The sequence below is a fragment of the Pelodiscus sinensis genome, chromosome 2, assembly GCF_049634645.1.
Source record: "Pelodiscus sinensis isolate JC-2024 chromosome 2, ASM4963464v1, whole genome shotgun sequence".
Lineage (NCBI taxonomy): Eukaryota > Metazoa > Chordata > Testudines > Trionychidae > Pelodiscus > Pelodiscus sinensis.
The window spans coordinates 119,085,563-119,109,227 of record NC_134712.1 but is presented as its reverse complement, the minus strand read 5'-3'; the positions used below and the strand labels follow the sequence as shown (position 1 = coordinate 119,109,227).

The 23,665-nt window shown below is 46.1% G+C and overlaps 1 protein-coding gene across 6 annotated transcripts in view; it reads right to left on the bottom strand.

Moving 5' to 3' along the window:
* Positions 1 to 23,665, bottom strand: part of RNF152 (ring finger protein 152) — a 242,485-nt gene that overhangs the window by 133,769 nt on the left and 85,051 nt on the right. The window lies entirely within an intron of this gene.

Sequence of the window (23,665 nt, the reverse complement as noted above, 5' to 3'; positions counted from 1 at the left end):
GTTTTGTGCATGTGAGAGTGACCTGCATTACCAGGATAGTGAACCAAGTAATTTAATATATTGTTTCCATTCTAATCTTTATGAGACTGGGAGGATGGCCATATGGTTAAAGCACTAGATTTGAACTTTGCAAATATGGGTTCAGACCTCTCCTAAATTTTCTGCCTCCTCTTGGACAAGTCACTCTAGATCTTTCCCCCCATCCCTAAAATGGGGGAAATATTTCCCTTGCTCTATGTTTAGATAGCATATTTTTATATCAATTATGCTGTGTACTTTCAAAACAGGCAGCTTAAGTCTGTTAAAATATGCACAGAATCTATCAGTCTATTCACTATGGTAAGACAGGTAATAAGAAGTTAACACCTCGTGGGTGGCGTCTGTGCTAAGTGAGAAAACCTCTTCAAAAGGCATTCTCAGGTCAAGAAAATGTTTAATCATTAGTTTCAAAATATGCAGATTCCTACAATCTAGGCAGCAGGTTTTAAACACAGAGATACCCAAATAATCTGACATTCTGCATGCATGTTTGAGCCTATGTAGGGAAGCCAGTGTCTTAGAGCACTGACAACGTGGCTTATTTACTAAAAAAATCCAACATGAGCCTTGAAAAAAAGTAAACATACTGCAGGATCTGCAGCATATATGCTATTGGGAGATAGAGACTGCAGCACACCTAAACAGGTGCGTCTCAATGTCTGAAATGCCTGAGCAGCAGTGCTTTCATCACTGAATTATGCATGCATTTCGTTATGTGAGCACACTTTCAAATGTAGTAAGATTTAGAAAAAGAGAGACTGCAACAGGCAGTTTTTTTCTATCAGGAGGAAAAGCAGAGAGTTTTACCCAATAACTGAAAGTAGTACAGTAAAACTCCAATTGTCCGGCATCCAGTGGTCCGACAGTCCCGATAGTCCGGCACCAACTGGAACCCGGAAGTGCTCCGGCCAGCCGGACAATTGGAGCTGCTCCGCGCTGCTTCCTCAAGTCCGCTGCTGCTGCTTGCAGCCCCAGCTGGCCCGTTGCCAGCGGCTGCATGGAGCTTCCTCCACCTCCCTGCAAAAGGCAGAGGGTTCGCCTGCACCGTTCCCTGCCGACCCCCACCTCACGCCCCCTTCCAGAGTACCTCCTGATACTCTGGCATATCCGCTAATCCGGCACTCCCTGGGTCCCAAAGGTGCCTGATTATTGGAAGTTTACTGTAACGTGCCATTCAACCAATTTCTAATTGTTGTCATGCTTTCAGTTAGTGCTGCAAGCTCAATTATATCATTGAAATCTATAATTTGGGATGTTTCATGCTCGATGGAGAAAACTGACAGTCCTGATACGTTCTAGTATTGGGCAGCAGAGGTTAAGTGATTTTTTATAAGCTTTAGCTTACTAGAGCATCATTCATTGCTAGGCTAGTGTAAACTGGGTCTTACGTTAGCACACGTCGCGCTCTTTACTTCTGCAGCTTATTATTTTTACTTATTGTGTCTTTGTGCCCCTGCTTATGATGCGCCCAGGGTGAGTGCCCTGCTTGTCCTGCCCTTGTTACGGTACTGTTGCCAACCCACCAACTCCTAAGGAGGTCTTCAAAGCAACTGAACAAATGAAGAACAATAAAGCACAAGGTGCTGATGGCATACCAGCCAAAGTACTGAAAGTGCGGGAAGAAACATGGACTAACATATTTCATTTGCTGCTTTTCAAAATCTGGTGCACTGTAGAAACCTCTGATGACTTACGCAATGCTAACACACCATTTTGAAAAGGGAGACAGAATCCACTGTGGCAATTATTGAGGCACAGCCCTCCTCTCCATCACTGGGAAAATTCTTGCTAAAATCTTACTGAATCACCTGCTCCCTCTTGCAGAGGAAGCACTTCCAGAGTCCCAGCACAGCTTCAGGCCATCGCGAGGAACCAAGGCATCCCCCCCCCCCCCCGCCACACACCCACCCACAACTCCTCTGGGAAGTGCGGGCGTGCGGCCCCAGCTTCCCCAGGCCCAGAGCATGGGGAGGGTGGGTGCTGGAGGTAGCAACACTCCATCCCAATCCACCTACGGTCTGCTTTCCCTTCTGCCTGCAGCTTTAAGGGCTGCAAGGGAAGGGGAACTATAGAGCTGTGATGAGTTTAGACAGAGCAGACAGCAGGGCACCTGTGGGATTTCCTGGAGGCCCCTTATTTCAAAATAACTCCAGCCATCCTGACTACATACACACTATTCTAAAACACCAGATCTTTCTAAAATCAACTCACCCCTCAATGCTGGCTTGCAAGGCAACTTCTTTTCTTTGGGGGTCAGAGTTACAAAGGGGGAAGCACATATATTGTCTCAAATTCACATTGGTTCTGTAAATTGTGCTAACCTGCAAATATCAGACACCTCACTGTACTGCCAAATTGAAAGAAATTGGTTGACAGTCTTCATATTGGCTTTTTAAGAAGGCAACATCTGCTCCAGTCTCCTAAGTCATTGACAAGTGCGCTTTAGAGCGGCATTTCATTACAACTGTCAAAATTATAGAGAGTAAGGACTAGGAAATCTTGTTATATATTTCAGCAGGATTGCAACTAAACTTTGATTAATATTAGGCATCCACATTTGCAGAAGCAGCATTTTCTGTTTTTCAAATGCATTTGATATTATAGCCCAGAATTTATAGGGGTATTTTTCTACAAAATGCTTCACCCCGTTTTAATAATTTATGTTTTGTTATATCTTAGCTTTTGCTAAATTAAAGATTTTCCATAACTCTGGGAAATATTTGATGCAATTTTTATGCACACTGTGATCAAGGTTGGACTGCTAGATTGATGCAATTAGCTGTTCATTAAAAGCAATGGAGCTGATGCATTCCCACTGATTTGTTTAATCTGATATTTTGTGCATTATAAAACCTGAAATACTTGTAAGTCACATAATATCACCTAGCAATTCACAATATTTTTCAAGTTAACATTATACTTACACATTTTCCATGTAACTATAGCACATATGTATTACACCACTCTATGATGAAATAAGACATGCATCTACGGCAGTTGTAGAATTCAAATAGAACAGAAGCTTCTGTTCTTTCTCCAGATGCTTCTTGTCTTTCAGTCTGATCACATTTTCCTCAAGGTTTCAAACAGTGGTGTGAGCTTTACATTCTCTAGCCATCAATGTACAGTGTGAGTTAGTACATTCATTTATTCCCTCTGCTGTCTGGTTCAATTTCCTTACTCTGTACAGAAGCTCCCCCAACAATTTTATTACCCCATTTCAGCAATCTCATTTCCAAGTTTATAATAAGATGGCTACATTCAAATTTTACTTCTATTGACTGGTGATAGGAAAAAAAAGGAAATAAAGAAGTCATCTGCACACTAGCTAACCCATTGAACTCTTTATTTTCTTCAAACCTGCCTTGCTCACTTGATTTCACTGAGATATTTTAAGTTCTATACAGATATAAGGCTCAAATGTCAGCCACAATTGTTCACTTTCCTGACTTAAGTTTTTGATTCCGCGTCCTTCATATTCAGTTTTGATTTGTGAGTATTTATTTACCCATCCTTAATGTTTCCATTAATTACTTTTTTCTTTAAAAAGCTTTTACTTGCTTAATGAAAGAAAAGAATAAAAAGTAGAACATGTAAATTAATTAATAGCAATCTATGTAGTATGACAACTTTCAAATAAGATCATCGTGAAACACATTCCATGATAGTGCTACATTTACCTCAGCACAGAATTTAATCAAAGATAAAGAATTTAAGCTGTTTTTCATTTCAAAATGATTTTTAAAAACCAGCCAATTCTAGGTTGTCCATGGAATTTTCCATTTTCAAATCTTAACTATAGAACCGATTTTTTTCAGACTTCTGGGATTGATTTTTCATCTCTCATTTATCTCTACAAGATGATCCAAGTTTGAACAAAAAATCATTTTTTACCATTTTTTAGTTAGAATTTTGCCAGCACAAAATTTCTGATTGGTACTTCTAAGCAGGGACAGATAATTTTAATATACACTTCCAGAACAAGTCAATTGTTTTCTATTAGAATTTCCATCCCACACTTCAAACCATGGCCTATGGCAACATTTTGGGGTTGCTGGGCGCCTGGGGGCAGGGCCGCTCACATGCCGCGTGTACGGGGGTGGAGCCGCTCATGGGCCACGGGCCTGGGGGCGGGGCCAAGCATGCGCCGCACACCCAGGGCCGGCACCGGCATGGGCCGCGACCCTGGGCAGGGGCCGCCCAGGCTCCGTGCGCCTGGGGCTGGCACCGGCATGCACCGCAACCCCGGGGCCAGCACTGGCATGCACGCCCAGGGGTGGGGCCAGCCCACATTGTCTGTTCTGTGGGCGCACATAAATGGCCCGGCGGGCGCCCGGCGCCCACGGGCACCGCATTAGGGACCACTGGCCTATGGGCTAAAACTAAATGTGGGAAAAATAAACAACAAAGTAGGTTGTTTGAGTAAAATTATGAAAAAAGGTTAGAATGGAAGCTAGAATTACTATGCCTCTTCCTCATTAATTCAAGTAAGTCTTATGGCATGTGTTATACAGGTCAGATTAAATGACCATAGCCATCCTTTGTTTTTATACTCTATTACTCTTATATTGCATTTCAAACAAGTTACTCATCTCCACAACCCCACTGTGCAGTAGGTAAATATTATTAACCCTGTTTCACAGCTGGAGAAACTAAGGCACAAAAAATACAGAGCTTGCCCAAGGGATTTAATGTCACAGAGAGGATTAGAATGTTCAAGCCCTTTGTTTTCAAACCCATGCTTCAAGCACCAGATAATACTCGAGTTGCTTAAACAGCACCCTGGCAACATACAGTCTCAACTGGCTGCTCAGCAGAAAAGCCAGCTGCATTGTAAGCCCTTGGCTGATGGCTATGGAGGAACTTGCAATATTTTGAAGTCCACTGATAGTAGCCCAGGCTGCACTCGCTCACCCCCACAACTGTGAATTGCTCTGAGGTCACTCCAGATACTGAGGGACACATAGCTGTGGGTTTTAAGAGTTCTAGGAGACCACCATCAGTGTTTCCTTTAACATTTTCTATCCGTGGGCGGGTGGAAATTTCTTATATTCAATACCAATATTGAGGTAGCATGTGGATGTGCACCACCAATACAAACAAAAACATCTTTAAAAAAAAAACAAAAAAACAGTCCATAGATGTGGAAGAAAAAAAATATTAAAACAAGGGATAGTTAACAAGGAGTTACACTTTCAATACTGAATCTCAAATAAAATATTAACACTACCCCGGAGTACATCTATCATCATCCTTTCTAACAACACAAGTGAGTAAACATACCAAAATGCATATTATCCACACATAGCTCAGCTTTAAGATGCTAAACAAATCTATGAGTCAACTAGAAATAATCATGCTCTCCTTGCAAATATTAGAACAATATTCACTGACACTGGGAAGGAGAGTAAAAGGCATTCACTAAAGCTTATACAGTTTCTCTGGGGAATGTTTAGGATCCACACTATACAAGAGCCAGTGAAACATAGACCTGTAAAAACAGATACAAGTTCTCTCTGCTTTGAAACTTTCACCTTGTGTGTCCCCCCCGCAACTGGAAAAGTAGAAGCCCCAGAACAAATTAACACATGGGTTCAGGGTTTATAGACAGATGCATGTTTCAAAGATCTTGCAAATAAGGTTTTATCTTACAAATCAACTGGCATCACACCTCGTACTTGCTACCTCTGACTCATAAGAGCCAGCATGCTGCCACATAGCAAAGATCTGACCTTAATGCAATACTAATTAATACATGGTAAACTGTAACAATTTTTAAAAAAATCATTAAGACAGTTTTAGTTATCTGCAACACTCCAAAAAATTCTGTTAAATCTTTTTCTTTCTTGCCTCAAGCCAGTAGTCTCCAACCTTTTCATACCCAAGTTCACTTTTTAAATGTCAGGGCAAGCCAAGGAGATGCTGGCTTGGGGAGGGGGCCACAGATTGGAAAGTGTTAGGGTCAGGTGGAGGTTTGGGATGCTGAGCAAGCTGCAAGCTTGTGGATGTGGGGGTACACAAGTTTGGTTTTGGGTGTATCAGGGATTCGGGACACAGATTTGCAGTGTGTGGACGGTGCATGTGTGTTGTGGCAGAAGACTGGAGATGCAGAAATTTGGGGATTTGAGGGACTCAGGACAGGGGGCTCAGGTGTATGATGGGCTCAGGTATGTGTCAGGGGTACAGGAGGGTTATGATGCTGTGGCCAGATGGGGGCTTGGCCACAATTGGGGGCTTATTGGGCAGGCTTCATTTTTAAACAACATATGATGCCCAACCCAAAAGGTTTCAACATTGTCTTTATTTATGAGAAGGGTGGGGTTTCAGTCAGAGGCCACTGACACAAAGAAAAATCAGTTGGGGACCACACAAGTGATATGCAAAAAGAAACAATCCCTCCAAAAACTCCAACCGTCATGATGTGGCCTCAACTGAGACACCTCACTCCCCTAGCACTCTAGCACCATAGTGGGGGGCGGAGGGAGGCAGGGTAGGTAGGACTGAGGTTCAAGGCCTCAGGACAGATTAACTCTTCTAGGATTCCAGGGTTAGTGGATTTTGTGGGCCCCTCTACACAGAGGTGGGGCCAAAAAATGAGGGATCCAGTGTGCAGGACAGGGCTGCCAGTGAGTGGGATAGGGATGGGGATGCAGAAACTAGCTAGGAGGCAAGCTGGGGAGTAGATGTCTGGCCAAGAGGGAGGGGACAGGAGCAGCTCGACCGGTAACTGCGAGTCTCCAGGCACAAGTATCTCTGGGGCAGGATCTGCAGGCAGCGCTGGAAGAGGTGCGCGTGCCGCTCCTTTAAGAAATCCAGCCACTCCTCATACCCTTAGGGTACGTCTAGACTACATGCCTCTGGCGACAGAGGCATGTACATTAGGCTACCGGACATAGTAAAATGAAGCGGCAATTTAAATAATTGCCGCTTCATTTAAATTTACATGGCTGCCACGCTGAGCCGACAAACAGCTGATAAGCGCGATAGTCTGGACGCTCCCCTGCTGACATCAAAGGTATTTGTCGACCACCCAGGTATGCCTCCTGGGATGAGGCCCTGTCCCACCCCAGGAGGCTTGAGGATAGTGCTGAGTTTTTGCCTCTGCCTCTCTTGCCTCCTACAGATGGGATTCCCCCACCCCTGCCAGGCAATTACTCCCTCCTCCTGTGCCCAAACTCCCCTGTCCTACAACTCTCTCCCCAGCCACTCATTCTTTCCTTATCTCTCTTCCCTCCTGCTCTCAGAGGTCCTCCCTTTGAAGCTGCTCAGAGAGACAGCCCTCCCGTGCTAGTAAGCTGAGCTCCCTGCTGTGCAAGGAGCTCTGAGCCTCTGTGCAGGGCCTTGCACAGCTTACAGGAAACTTAGCCTGTGATTTCTAGGAATAACAACTTCAGATTTTCTATTTGCCAGATAGCCTCAAAACTGACTTTTCTCCAGAAGAGAAAAAGCTAGCCATTTTCTTTTATAGATGAACACTAAGTTTATCTGTAACATGAATCCATAGTCCCAACAGTCAAATGGGACCCACTTCTGTGAGCATTTTGCTTCCATTTGTGCCACAGCAGGATAACAAAAGGCCTAGCAGAATGCAGTGGAAAACACAACTAACAGATTTCAACAATATATATTTTATTCTTTTAATATATAAACAGCAAAACGCCTGGTTCTCTATTGAGTAGCACAAACCAAAACTTAGAGGTCTCTGCTCTGACCAGCTCATGCTAACGTTAATGGAATTACACATGCATGATAACCTCATGAAAAGCACTAAGTACAAGATAGTTGTTATCATCACTACCTCAATGGGAGGGCTGCAACGGAGCATCTTAAAAGATTTTGAAAGATAGAGCTTCTTAAATGAAAAAAAATCAACTTTCTTTGTTGCAGTTTTTATCTGCTTTGCCTTACTATCTACATCTGATGAATTTTCTAATTGTTCTCTGTGTAATGGCCCTTCCCTCCAGGAACTTGAAGGTGCTTTATTTATATTGTGAAGTGTTGTGAATTACTGCTCAAATGGCAGATGAAATATAAACAAAAAACAAACCACAATGAAAATAGTGCTATTTATCCTAAAGCTATCACTAAAGCACAGGAGAGCATTTTACTGCCAGAGCACACCCTGCAAAGTACAGAGATTATAAAGAGAGTTAAGTGGCCACCTATGAACATGAATCACATCTTGATGGAAACAAAGCACCAGGAAATATTCATGCTGGGAAATATTTCATGAATGAGTCCAACAGAGTCATTCTGTGCAATAAAGAAAGTTCCAGTTTGTAATTCACAAGGCTCTTCATTTCCGTGAGCCTTAAACACTGAGCCAGAAAGGCAGTGGTTTAAGTAGCACAGGATTTCTGGAACTTGTGCAAGGAGTTAGCTCCTCTGCCATGTGCATCATAGAGAAGCTTAGGAAGGAGACCATGGAGAATATTGTGCCCACTGACCCAAGTACACAAGCTGGTGCAAAGAGGGGAAATTACAGATAAAGCAATAACCCTTTTAGACAGATAGGCAGTATGTTGATGTGTGTGCACACACAGCAGAGTGACTCTGCTCCTACCTTTAGCACCACAGAAAGGGCTCTGACTCCACTGACTGTGTATGCTCCTTATTTACATTCCTTCCACCAACACCTTTACAATCCAGGGTAGCCATGCTGTGTTTTCAGCCCTCTTCCTAGGGCCTGTGAGGGGCAGAGATCTCTCTCCTCTAAGATCTCTGAAAGACTGGGGTCAAATACCTGTTCCTCTGTCTTCTCACTTCCATCCTGTACCTTCCTTATCACTTGGCTCGTTGGCTCTTTAGTTTATCCTGAGTGTGCACACATGTGCGCACACACACACCCCTAACTTCAAACCCTCCCCTCCACTCCCCCACCCAAGAATACTAACTGGGATAATAGATTGGTGTCAGAGGTATCAGAGTAGAGCTTCATCTGTTAACTATCAGTGCTCCTCTTCTCCCTCTCCTGCCCAGCACGGCAAGCAGGAGGCTGGGGGGAGAGCGGGAGGGGGGGAGCAACTCTAAGCAAATGGCAGGAGATGCACAGCAGTAGGGGGGAGGGGCAGCTGAAGTGCTAGCACTTGATAGTCTCTTGGCCAAACCAGTCAGGATCACCTGCCGGAGGCTCCAAGATCTACCAGTAGAGTGGTGGTTGGCGACTACTGCTCTAAGCTGTGAGGCAGCTCAGCTTCACAAATGATTAATCAGCCCCGTCCAGTCAGTCAGCTCCCTGCACAGAGCCCCGAGATGCACTGGGCAAGGCTGATTAATCACCTGTGAAACTGTGCTGCTGCCAGTCATCTTAGAGGGAAAATTGCTACCTGCCCCACCCCTGCACAGGCTGCAGCAATGTGCTCTGGAGCCAGCCCCTTGTGCTTTGTAGCTACCTGTTACTGAAACAGGCAGCTCCCATTGGCGGGTTCTGGACAGAAACCAGCCAATTGGATTGTGCTGGGGGTGGGAGCAGCTCCTAAATCTTTCCCCCCTTCCCTGTGGACTCACAGTTTTAAAAGAAAAACTGCTCCCCAACCGTGTTTCTGAGTGGTGTATGGGTGGGACGAAGCAAGCGGGGAACCTTCCTGGGGCTCCCTGCAGCATCTGCAGGCCTGATCCAGTGGTTTGGTGGGCCGGATTTGGCCTGCAGGCTGTATTTCTCCTGGGCCTGCATTAGACTCTTTGTGCTCACACTTATTCTACAGAGTGGCTGTCCCTCTTCAACCCACAGAAGTCACATTTCACTGTGGGGGGGACATCTCCATAACTCTTTTTCTGCTCATAGCCCTTCACACCAGAGGCAGCCTGCTTGTATATTCTCTCTGCAGTCTCCTCCTTTGGTCTGGGTTCAGGCATGTTGCTATTTCCCGTTTTGCTCAATAACTGGGGAATCTGGTTCTCCAAGCCACCCAAATCAGTTCTTTGGTTTTTCTTCCCACCATTCTGGTGGCCAAGGTACATGGCATTCTCTAACTCTGTCAACACAATACTCTTTCCCCCTATTGCCCTGTTCTGAATTACCTTTCCCTTCGTACCCTTTTCCTACTGCCTTTTTCTTTGGTCTAGGATTTTCTGATTCTACTTCATGCCCTTGTCCCTTATTGCATGCTGACTCAGTGTTCTCCTATGTGGGACCCCTGTTTTCCTCTTAGGAAGAGGCTCTAGTCTGTCCTATACTGACTGGCTGAGGACAGTAGCCTATTGACTACTCTTACCCACTTCCACTTGAATAGCCTGCTCCTCTATGAGGGTCTCAGCCATTGAGCAGAATCTCCTTTCTCCATAAATACACTCCAGCTCTAAACTTCCACCTGGCAGTATCCAATGATGCTTCATCAAATCCTTCCAAATCAATGAGCATTCCAAGGCAGTATCCCCCACTTTTATAGGGATAGTGGATATTTGCTTGTTCTGCCCATCCTTTTCAGGTCACAATCCACCCACAGAATCCTGTAAATCCACATATCATGACAGTCTCTCTGGCTACATCTACACTGTAGGCTTTTTGTGCAAGAACAATTGTTCTTGCACAAAAACTTGCCGAGTGTCTACACTGCACTCACGTTCTTGTGCAAGTAAATTTAAAGTAAAGCGCTGGAAAACAGGGCTTCTTCCGGAAGAGTTATTCCTCTCCCCATGAGGAATAAGACCTCTTGCGCAAGAGCTCTTCCACAAGAAGGCAGTGTAGGTAACATGATTTTCTTGCACAAGAAACCCCTATGCTAAAATGGCCATTGGAGCTTTCTTGCGGAAGAGAGCATCCACACTGCCATAGACACTCTTGCACAAAAGCACAGGGCAGTGTGGACGCGCTCTTGTGGAAGACGTTTTGCACAAGAACTCTTGCACAAAACAGTTCTTGCACAAGAAGCCTGCAGTGTAGACGTAGTCCCTGTGTGTCCCAGATGCTCAAATTCGTAGCAAACTACTCTCTGGTCCCCTGAAGGAGTTTCTGACATTTCTTCTCCCCCGCCTTCGGTCGCCCATACAACAATCAAGATAGCCCTTCTTCTTCATGAATTCCATTCCCTATGTGAGAATTTCCCCCACCCAATACTTTATGAAATTTGCTTATAAATATGCATAACTCAAAGGTGCTTTGGAAAAATGCCTCAAGTAACCCATCAGTTTTAATGGCACAGTCTGCTGGATATGTATATCTTATTTTGGAGCATGTATCATTCTTGCATGAAAAGTTAGAAATATGAGGTATGAAATTGTTTATGATTTTAAATGTGCAAATGTAAGCCTTCACTGCTGCTCCAGGAAGCCTTGATGACAGAGTGGTCAACTTAACTTCAGAACAGCCTTGTTTGGCCTTTACGTCTAAGCAGCGGTTGATGTGAGAAAGACATGACCATGCCACCTGGTTCTTAGGTTTAACCAAGTAATTTTCCATGACAGGTAGGAGCAGAGAAGAAAAAGCATCCTTGCCCAAGGAGAATGTATATCAATGTTTCCCAACTGCCAGTCCTTGGACCAGTGACAGGCCATGATCACGGCGGCTCTGGCAGACAGGATTAGAATACACCACTCGGGGTGGGCGGGCTTTAGGACATGGAGTGTTGGCAATGGGGGGCTCTGGGGATGGGGCTAATATTGGGGACCGGAGGCTGGCATGGGAAGGGTTGAGGACGTTGGGTGTAGTAGGGCTTAGGAAAAAGGAGGCTGGCATTAGGGGGAGCTCTAAATGGTGAGGGGCTCAAGTGTACCCCAGCCCTGGCCCCCAGAGCTACCACAAACATCCAGCTTCAGCTTCAGCAGCTGCCCACCATGTGCATCTGCCAGAGCTGAAGTCAACTGTTCACAGGAGCTCTGGGCGTCGGGGCTTTTGGTGAACTGGTAACATTTTATTTTCATATTCATGAATATGCAAATAAAATGTTACCAATCCGCTAAAAGTTTGTGAATGGATTTGTCGGTCCACCGTATAAAAAAGGTTGGGAACCACTTATCAATGGGAAGCTATCTGTCCTTTTGTCTTCTGCTGGTCTGGGGAAGGTCCTGGCGCACACTGATACAAAAGACAAAAAGGAAACAACTTGAGACCCCAGTCAGAGTAAACAATCATTATTTGACTTGAAGGCTGGCCTGAAATAAGAAGATCTTATCTCACCCTGTGAAGTAACAATTGTTCTTCAAGATGTGCCCCATGGGTGCTCCACTCCTGGTGTCAGGTCCCGTCCCAGCGCCACAAATCAGAGAGCTATCAGAGCCGTGGTCCACCAGACCATGCATGCGTGGCTACCTTTGGTAGCATTCGCGCCTTTGATCTGTTGTGCGCGGTCCGTCCTCACTCAGTTCCTCTCACCCGCTATCTGAAATGAGAAACATAAAATTCCAGAGCGGGGAGGAAGGGTGGGTCGTGGAGCACCCATAGGGCACATCTCGAAGAACAATCGTTACTTCACAGGGTGAGTAACTTCTTCTTCTTCTTCTTCTTCTTGTCGCCCCGTGAGTGCTCCATTCCTGGTGACTTTGGAGCAGTACCCAAACATTTGAGGGCTCCAGAATTAAGGCTTTTGGGTACGAGAGAGAACTGCCATAGTCACCGAGGAATCGGCAGCAAATTGATTTACTACAGCGTAGTGCTTCATAAAGGAACAATGGGAGGACCATGTTGCTACTCAGCAAATGTCTCGAAATGGGACACCTCTTAGAAAGGCTGTAGTAGTGGCTACTGCTCTAGTAGAATGGGCCCTAGGTGGGCAGGAAAGAGGTTTGTTATGTATGGAGTAGCAGGTGGTAATATATGACACTATTTGTCTTGCAATGCACTGGGAAGTTAAGGGTTGTCCCTTGGAGCTGTCCACTAGTGACACTATTAGACGGTCCAATTTCCTGAACTGTCGCGTTCTTTCGATGTAAAACGCCAGTGCCCTCCTTATATCCAGTGTGTGTGTGATACTGAGTCTTGCATTGAAGTATGAGGCTTGGGATAGAAACAGGGGAAGAACAACCGGTTAGTTGATGTGAAAATCTGTACAAACTTTCAGAATAAATGCCAGGTGGGATCTCAACATCACTGACTCCTTAGCAAAGACCGTATAGGGTGGTGATGACATGAACGCTGCTGTCTCGCTCTCACTGCAAGTTGATGTAAGGACAAGCAGAAATAGAAGTTTAGTGGTAAGGAGTTGCAATGATATTGTAGCTAATGGTTCAAAGGGGGAGGGCGTGTCAATGAGTCCAGAACAAGGTCCAGGTTCCAGGAAGGTGGTGGTGGTGGTCACCGTGGTGTGTTAAGGTTTATGAGTCCTTTCAGGAACCTCTTTGTGGTAGGTTGAGCAAACAAGGAGAACCCCTCCTCCACATGATGAAATGCACTAATTGCTGCTAAATGCACTCAAGGAGGTTATTGCAAAGCCTGTGTTGTGAAGATGTAGAATATAATCAAGTATCTGGGATACATTAGTCACGTGCAGATCCATATTATTAGTGTCACACCAGGCCTTAAATCTGGTCCATTTGGCTAGATAAGTTGCTCAAGTGGAATCCTTCCTGCTGTGTATTAATACTTGTTTGACTCTTTGTAAACATGAGTGTTCAGCAGAGTTGAACCAACTAGCATGCATGCCGTGAGGTGCAAGGTTTCGGGTTTCGGATGACACAGGGAGCCGTTGTCCTGAGTCAAGAGGTTCGGGAGAAGAGGAAGAGTATACGGTGCTCTGATGGACATCTGGTGGAGTGTTGAATACCAGGGCTGATGTGCCCACGCTGGGGCTATGAGAATTACTCAGGCCTTCTCTATGGTGATCTTTTCCAGAATCTTGGGTACTAGGACGACCAGGGGAAAAGCGTATAGTAATGAAGTTCCCCAGTGACAGAGAAAGGCATCTCCCAGAGAATGGCATCCTATTCCCGCTCTGGAGCAATAGTTGAGACACTTGGCATTGGCTGAAGTTGCGAATAGGTCTATCATAGGAAATCCCCATTGGGTGAAAATACGATGCAGGCTGTGTGAATTTCCCATTCGTGCTCATGAATGAATCCACAATAGAGTTGTGGATGCCCGGTAGATAGGAGGCCATCAACACGGTGTTGTTGCGGATACACCGGTTCCACAAGCACATTGTTTCTATACAGAGGGATCGGGAGCAAGCTCCTCCCTGTTTGTTCACATAATACATAGTGGCAATATTGTCCGTGAGGATTCTGGTAGTTGTGTTTCTTATATGGGACTGAAAATGCTGGCATGCATGTCGTACTGCTCTTAGCTCGAGAACATTGATATGTAAGAGCATCTCCTGCATGGACCAGCGACCTTGGACAGTGAGGTTGTCCATATGCACTCCCCAACCGGTAATTTGTTTTGACGCTTGTGGGTGATGGAAGGGAATGCCCATCATGAGGTTGTATGGCTTGATCCAGTAACTGCAGGGATTGTTGCACATGTGGTGGTAGTACCACTACTTTGTGGACGCTGTCTTTCACTGGAGTATAAACTGTGGCCAACCAGTGTTGGAGGCAGCAAAAATGCAACCTTGCGTTTTGAACTACAGTAGTTGAAGCAGCCATGTGCCCCATTAGTTGTAAACAAACGCAAACGAGAAGCGTTGGAACATGTATTAGCGTATGTACAAGGTCTTGAATCACAGTAAAACATTCAGTGGGTAAGAAAGAGCGTGCTGTCTTCGAATTGAGTCTTGCTCCTATGAAAATCAGGTCCTGAGTCAGCTCTAACAAAGATTTTTGCACATTTAGGAGGAGACCCAGAGATTTGAAGGTCTGAGAGGCTGTTGTTACCATTTGCCTCGCTCATAGACTCATAGACTTTAAGGTCAGAAGGGACCATTATGATCATCTAGTCTGACCCCCTGCACAGTGCAGGCCACAGAATCTCACCCACCCCTCTTAGAATAATCCTCTCACCTATGTCTCAGATATTGAAGCCTTCAAATACTTTGAAGGCCCCAAGATGCAGAGAATCCTCCAGCTGTGATCTGTGCCCCATGCTACAGAGAAAGGCAAAAAACCTCCAGGGTCTCTGCCAATCTACCCTGGAGGAAAATTCCTTCCCGACCCCAAATATGGCGATCAGCTAAACCCTGAGCATGTGGGCAAGACACCCAGAAAGTTCTCTATAGTAACTCAATTGACCTATTTCCCACTGATAATGAATGCTCAATTAGTTACCAAGATCATGTTCTCAAACCATCCCCTTATCATAGAACTGGAAGAGACATCAGAAGGTCATCAAGTCCAGCCCCCTGCTCTAGCAGGACCAATCCCATCTAAATCAACCCGGCCAGGGCTTTGCCAAGCCGGGACTTAAACACCTCTAGGGATGGAGACTCCACTACTTCCTTAGGTAACCCATTCCAGTGCTTCACCACCCTCCTAGTGAAATAGTTTTTCCTAATATCCAACTTGAGACCATTGCTCCTTGTTCTGCCATCTGTCACTACTGAGAACAGCCTTTCTCCATCCCCTTTGGAACCTCCCTTCAGGAAGTTGAAGGCTGCTATCATATCCCCCCTCACTCTTCGCTTCTCCAGACTAAACAGACCCAACTCCCTCAGCCTCTCCTCATAAGTCATACGGTCTAGCCCCCTAATCATTTTGGTTGCCCTCCGCTGGAACCTCTCCAATGCGTACACATCCTTTTTGTAGTGGGGGGCCCAGAACTGGACACAATACTCCAGATGTGGCCTCACCAATGCTGAATAAAGGGGAATAATAACATCTCTGGATCTGCTGGCAATGCTCCTCTTAATGCAACCTAATATGCCATTAGCCTTCTTAGCTACAAGGGCACACTGTTGACTCATATCCAGCTTCTCATCTACTGTAACCCCCAGGTTCTTTTCTGCAGAACTACTACTTAGCTGGTTGGTCCCCAGCTTGTAACTATGCTTGGGATTCTTCTGTCCCAAGTGCAGAACTCTACACTTGTCCTTGTTGAACCTCATCAGATTTCTTGTGGCCCAATCCTCCAATTTGTCTAAGTCACTCTGGACGCTATCTCTGACCTTAAGCGTATCTACCTCTCCCCCCAGCTTAATGTCATCCGCAAACTTGCTGAGGGTGCAATCCATCCCCTCATCCCCGCCATCCTGACATCGAGCCATTGATCACTACCCGCTGGGCCCGGCCTTCTAGCCATCTTTCTATCCATCTTACCGTCCATTTATCCAATCCACATTCCCTTAACTTGCTGGCAAGAATATTGTGGGAGACCGTATCAAAAGCCTTGCTAAAGTCAACGTATATAACATCCACTGACTTCCCCATGTCCACCGAGCCAGTTACATCATCATAGAAGCTAATCAGATTGGTCAGGCATGACTTTCCCTTTGTGAATCCATGCTGACTATTCCTAATCACTTTCCTCTCATCCAAGTGCCTTAAAATGGATTCCTTAAGGATCCCTTCCATGATTTTTCCAGGAACCGAGGTAAGACTGACCGGCCTATAGTTCCCTGGATCATCCTTCTTCCCTTTTTTGAAGATGGGCACTACATTTGCCTTTTTCCAATCATCTCCCGATCTCCACGACTTTTCAAAGATAATAGCCAAAGGCTCCTCAATGACATTTGCCAACTCCCTCAGTACCCTCGGGTGCACTAAGTCCGGACCCATGGATTTATGTACATTTAGCTTTTCTAAATAGTTCCTAACCTGTTCTTTACCCACCATGGGCTGTCCATCTTCATCCCATCTTGCATCACTTAGCGCAGAAGTCCAGGAGCCGACCTTGTCCGTGAATACAGAGGCAAAGAAAGCATTGAGTACTTCAGCTTTCCCCACATCATCTGTCACTAGGTTATCTCCTTCATCCATTAGGGGCTGCACACCCTCTCTGATCACCTTTTTCTTGTTAACATGCCTGTAGAAACCTTTCTTGTTATCCTTCACATCCTTAGCCAGTCGCAATTCCATTTGTGTTTTCGCCTTCCTGATAACCCCCCGGCATTCTCGAGCTATACCTTTAAACTCTTCCCTGGTCATTTGTCCAAGTTTCCACTTTTTGTAAGCTTCCTTTTTGTGCTTAAGTTCACCAAGGGTTTCCCCTGTAAGCCAATCTGGTCTCCTACCCTGTTTGCCTCTCTTGCTACACATCGGAATGGTTTCTTTCTGTGCCTTCAATAAGGCTTCTTTAAAATACTGCCAGCTGTCTTGGACTCCTTTCCCCTTCATGTTAGCATCCCATGGGATTCTGCCCATCAGATCTCTGAGGGAGTCAAAATCTGCTTTTCTGAAGTCCAAGGTGTGTATTTTACTACTCTCTTTTCTTCCTTTGGTCAGGATCCTGAAATCTACCATCTCATGATCACTGCTTCCCAGGTTGTCACCCACCTCTACTTCCCCTATTAGTTCCTCCCTGTTTGTGAGCAGAAGGTCAAGCTGCGCACGGCCCCTTGTCGGATCCTTCAGCACTTGTGTCAAGAAGTTATCCCCAACATTCTCCAAAAACTTCCTGGATTGCCTGTGTGCTGCCGTATTGGTTTCCCAACAGATGTCAGGGTGATTAAAGTCCCCCACGAGAACCAGGGCCTGCGATCTGGCAGCTTCGCTCAGTTGTCCAAAGAAAACCTCATCTACCTCATCCACCTGATTCGGTGGCCTATAGCAGACACCAACCACAACATCACTGCTGTTGTTTGCTCCTTTAAACTTAACCCATAAACTCAACAGGTTTTTCTCCCTCTTTATACTGGAGTTCAGAGCAATCGTAGTGCTCTCTTACATATAGCGCAACTCCTCCTCCTTTTCTCCCCTGCCTGTTCTTCCTGAATAGTCTATACACTTCCATGACAGCGCTCCAGTCATGCGAGTCATCCCACCAAGTCTCTGTTATCCCAATTAAGTCATATTTCTTGGACTGGGCCAGGGCCTCCAGTTCTTCCTGTTTGTTGCCCAGGCTTCTCGCATTAGTGTACAAACACTTCAGGTAACCAGTTGATTGCCCTATCTTCTCCATTCGAGACAGGGGTCCTCCTTTCTTGCTCCTTCCTCTCTGCATTTCTTCCCAGTATCCGACTTTCCCTCTCCCCTCAGGGTTTTGGTCACTGTCCCCCGACGAACCTAGTTTAAAGCCCTCCTCACTAGGTTTGCAAGCCTTCCCGCGAATATTCGCCTTCCTCTCTTCGTTAGGTGGATCCCATCTCTTCCTAACAATCGTTGTGCCCGGAACAGAGTCCCATGGTCGAAGAAACCAAAGCCCTCTCTGCGACACCAACCACGCATTTACGTCCTCAATTCGACCATCCCTGCCCAGTCCTTTCCCTTCGACAGGGAGGATGGACGAGAACACCACTTGCGCTCCGAATTCTTGGATCCTTCTTCCCAGCGCTACATAATCCGCAGTAACCCGCTCAAGGTCATTCTTGGCTGTATCATTAGTTCCTACATGGAGAAGCAGGAAGGGGTAGCGATCAGAAGGTTTGATCAGCTTGGTAAGCCTCTCAGTCACATCCTGAATGTGAGCTCTCGGTAAGCAGCACACCTCTCGAGATTCCAGGTCCGGACGGCAGAGGGATGGTTCAGTCCCTCTTAGGAGGGAGTCCCCGACCACCACCACCCGTCGTTTTCTTTTGGGGGTGGTGGCCGTGGAACCCCCATCCCTAGGACTACGCATCCCATGCCTTCCAGTAGATGGTGTTCACTTCCGGTTTCTTCCTTGTGAGGTCCCTTCCAAAGAATTCACCTCTGCAGAGCCTGTGGAGAGAGCTTGAAAGCGATTACTTACTTCTATAGCATCGGGGGATTCCCATGCTGGCCTTTTTCCCCTTCTAGAAGTTACATGCTGCCAGTTCTCTTCTTGGTCACGTACTGCCCTCTCTGGTTCCTCTTCCTTCCATGCTTGAAGGATTAAACGCTGCTTTCTATCGAGGAAGTCTTCATCCTCTCTGATCGAGCGTAGGGTCAACACTTGGGCCTCCAGTCGTCTAATTTTTTCTTCCAAAATGTCGACCAGCTTGCACTTCGTGCAGATGAAATCTATTCTGTCTTCCGGGAGGAAGACAACCATGGCACACGCTGTGCAGGTAACAGCAGCAGACCCATCACCATCCATCACTGCTGTCCTGTATAAGTTCATGCTCTGATAAGGCAGTCATCCAAATAAGGAAAAATTGTCAGTCCTACTCTGTGTAAGTGGGCAGCCACTACTGCTAGGGTTTTGGTAAAGGCTCTGGGTGTGCATGCCAAACCGAAAGGCAGTACTCTGTACTGAAAATGATCTTCGCCTAGTTGGAAGCGGAGGAAATGCCTGTGTGCCACATGGATTGCTATGTGGAAGTAGGCGTCCTGCAGGTCGAGGACTGCAAACCAGTCTCCCTTGTTCAACGATGGAGTGATAGTATTTAAAGTCATCATCTTGAATCGATGTTTCCGGAGGTAGCAATTTAACTTGCGTAGGTCCAAAATGGGTCTCCGTCCTCCTGTCTTTTTTGTGGTGAGAAAGTATCGGGAATAAAATCCTTTCCTCCAAAACTATCTTGGTACCTTCTCTATTGCACCAATGTTCAGAAGGCGCTGAACTTCTTGTTTCAACAGGTGCTCATGAGAGAGGTCCCTGAAAAGGGACAGGGCAGATGGGGTAGTTGGGAAAATAGTGAGAAAGGGAATGGAGAGACCAGATTGTACTACTTCCAGTACCCACTTGTCCGAGGTGATATTGGACCAATGATGGTGGTATGGCTTCAGCTGATGGTGAAAGGCCTGGACAGAGTTTTGTCGTATGTTGTTGAACACAGGAATCGTGTTTGCATCCTCGACGGGGAAGTCAAATTTTCTGCTTTGCTGCAGGTAGAGTGGATGAACTGTTTACCTGGGTCTATTTGCGTTGAGGACATTGTCGGAAATGCTGATTATCTTGGGCACGTGGTTGTTGTTTATTAAACTTGTAATCATACCTTCGTTGATAGGGGTAATAACGTTTGTGCCTATAAGGAGGTGTGTACATTCCCAGTGTATGTAGAGTAGTATGGGAGTCCTTGCCAGAATGGAGAACCTCATTGGTGTTAGCAGCGAAAAGCTTGTGCTTATCAAAGGGTAGGTCTTCTGCCTTATTCTGAAGCTCCCGCTGGGCTCCTGCAGAGGCTAACCAGGAAGACCGTCTCATGGCGACTCCCGTAGCTGTGGCTCGTGCGGCTGTATCAGCCACATCCATGGCCATCTAAAGTAGTATTACAGGATACGTACCCGTCTTGGACTATGGCCTTTAATAAAGGTTTCTTGGCATCTGGGAGATGTTGTAACAACTCCACCAACTTTGAATAATTGTCAAAGTTATGGTTTGAAAGATGGGCCAAATAATTTGCAATACATAACAACAACGTAGCCAAAGAGTAAACTTCTTACCGTCCTTGTTTGGCAATGTGTTTTTGTGCCGCACCGTGCCGCGCCGCATCAACTACCAGGGAGTTGGATTGCAGATGATTGAAAAGAAAATCCCTTAGGCGGGCACAAAATATTTCCTATCGACCTTTTTGTTGGTGCAACCGATGTCGGGGTCTGCCATATTTCCTCTGCCACTTCCATGATTGCTTCATCAATAGGAAGGGTGATTTTTGCTCGCTGTTGTTGTCGCAGATTCTTCAGGAGATGATGTTGTTTAGTGGGAACGTCTGCTAATTGTATTTCCTGTGTGTTTGCAACTCTTTTGAGCAGGTCCTAAAACTGTTTCAGGTCATCCAGTGAAGAGGTGTGTCATGATTATGAGGGTTAGCCAGCAGCCTGGGGATTAAAGGGTTAACTACACCTAGCCAGGTGGAGTGACCAGTAGGAATGTAGGTGGCACTTTCAACCTGGGACAAAGGAATTTGGGTTTTCTTTTCTCCCTTTTGTCTCTGGGAGGGAGTTCTCTGCAGCTACAGAGAGGGACAAGCATGTCTCTCTCTCTCCAAGACACCATTCTTCATTTTCTGTAAGTAGGGTAAAATTTAGGTAGTTTCGTTAGGTTTTATTGTTTTAAGGATTGGGTATGGGATCTGAGATCTGGCACTATTTAAAAGATGTTTTGGCTTTTCTTTGTAACTAAGTTCTAGGCCCATGGAGTTTCTCCATGAGTATATTTTGTTACCTTCCTATCTAGTCATTATGCTTACAACAGGAATATTGTTGTAATAATAAAAGTTCTTTCCTTTCTTTTTATTAACCTTGCATTGGTTAATAGTGTGCCCTGATTTTTATTTTATGGGTAAGATTTCCCAAATGATCTTTCCCCTGGTTTCTTTAGCAACATTTGGGTGGTGGCAGCGGAAGTTTTATTCCCAAGATCTTGGTTTTTAAGATTTTGGGGGAAGTTTTATACCAAAGCCTGGTACATAAGGCTTTGGGGTACACTTGCTGGCCCCCACTTCTGCATTTATCATGCCAATGTGGGGAAGGAGCCATGACAGAGATGTCACCTGGAATCATTGCTTCATCCAGTGAAGAAGAGGAACAATTAGTCGGGGAAATGCCCAGTTGAGGATCTGCTTTGGACAATTGCCCTTCTTCTGGTTCCGAGTGTTCATGGTGAATGGCCGGGTTTTTCGGTGGAGGTGGCAAAAATATCTGCTGCGAGCACTCAGGTAAGTATTGCATGCTGGGTGATCGGTGGGTACATGAAGAGCCTCTGTAGGATAAAGAAGCGTGCCTATGGTGGGAACGATCATCGTCAGTCCTATAGTAGTGTCCATAATATTGTTCAGAATGTTCTGGGGATGAGTATCTGGAGGATCGTGTACTGCGGTGATAGTCTAGGTGATCTACGACTTGGTGACCGCCTGGGTGAACAAGAACATGATGGAGAGAGTCACGCTTTTATGTAGACAGTGTCCCTATAGGTGAGTCATCCGTGGGTTTGGTAGGTAGGAGAGACACTGTAGTCCCAGTGCTGTCGGTACCTTGGTGGAGAAGGAGATGGTCCTGGCGAAAAGGTAGGAGACTGAGACAGTGCCTTGTAAATTTCCTTTGCCCCGTTTTTGCTAGGCAGGGGAGCCTTGTCAATTTCATGCACAGCTGAAGAGCTCGGTGCCGAATGTGGCTGCGGTGCCAAGGAACCCCTGCATGGGGACGGTGTTGATAATGCCGATGATGTGGTCGGTGCCGGCATAGTGTGCAGTGCAGAAGGGGAGGCTTGTGGATTCGGCACCGAAGGAGTTAATGGCGCCGCAGCTGGCACCGCTCGAGCAGCTGTTGGCGGTGCTGGCTTTCGCGCTGCTACTGGAGCTGACGCGGCTCGTGCTCTCAGTCCCGGATCAGGGCATCTCTTTGCCCTGGAAGCCACTTGCTGTCGTGGGGTAGTAGCCCCAGAAGCTCTCTCAGGGCATCTTGCCCTGCTGGTAGGCGGGAGGGATTGTGTTGGGGACGCCTTCTTCTTGTCTATAACAGCCGTCCCAGGAGATGTTGCCTGCCGCTTATGTGTTCCTATCCCAGAGGTGGGGATGGCATCAGCCTCAAGAGCCTGGCATAGTTGAAAGTGATTGGGAGAGAGAAATTGAGCAGCTGCTTTCCCACGTCCACCTGTCTCCTAATTCCTTTAGTAAAGAAGGTAGCCACAACGGCTTGTCCCAAAGTTATGAGAGAAAAAAATTTTTTTTATATAGCTAATGAGAAACTAGTGAAGAGAATAAATAACTGATGAGAGATCTAAAGAGAATGATCAAAGCTGAAACTGACAGAAAGGGAGCTCCGTCCACGACAGAGGCGGATGAGTGGAACCGAGTGGGGCTGGACCACGCGCAACAGATCAAAGGCGTGAATGCCGCCAAAGGCAGCCACGCATGCGCGGTCCAGCGGACACGGCTCTGATAGCTCTCTGATTCGCGGCGCTGGGACAGGACCCGACACCAGGAGTGGAGCACCCACAGGGCCACTCGAAGAAGAATAAGTTCTTTAGGATAAGGGACTGCTTATAAGTTTTTTAGTGTATTAGAACTAGCTATACCGTTTTGTTTTTTAAAATTTAATTCTGTAATTTACTTTGCCTTGTACATTTTCACTTGCAACCACTTAAATCATACTATTTGTACTCAATAAAGTCACCTTTTTTCACTGACAAGCCCACTGTAAATAATTGTTGCCTGGGGGGAGCAATCTGCATACCTCTCTTTCATTGATGAACAGGATGGACGACCACATGAGCTTTCTGTGTGTAAAGCTTTTACTCAGAGAAAGATGGATTTATTTGGAGTTTTGACCCCTTTTGGGGAGTGGTTTCTTGAGTGCTGTGCCCTAAAATTGCTTCTCGCAGAGCTGAAGTGGTTCAGTGTCTGCTTTGCTGTTCAGGGCCATGGGGGATAACCCCAGCTCTATGCCTGACTTGGGGAGAAAAGAGAATCTGGCCCAGCAGGAGAGGATGGTGGGGAGCCCCAGAGAGCAAGAAGCTGAGTGTCAGTGGTACAGTGATCACCCCAGAGAACAGCCCCAACAGATCATCTGTGGCTGCACCCCATTACACCCTAAGTAACTGGACATCGCTCTTGGAAAAGTATTTCCACAAACACTTCTGCAGCTTACCTGCTGCCTCCAGGGTCATTGGCTGGTACCTCCAGACCCAAATGTGTTTTTGGGGACCCAAATATGTGTTTACTACAGTGGTTCTGAAACTTTTTGGCCCACAGCCCTCCACACTCAATGCAAACCTTTCCACCAGCCAACAACCCATGATGATAAAATGTGTATAGGAGGGGAT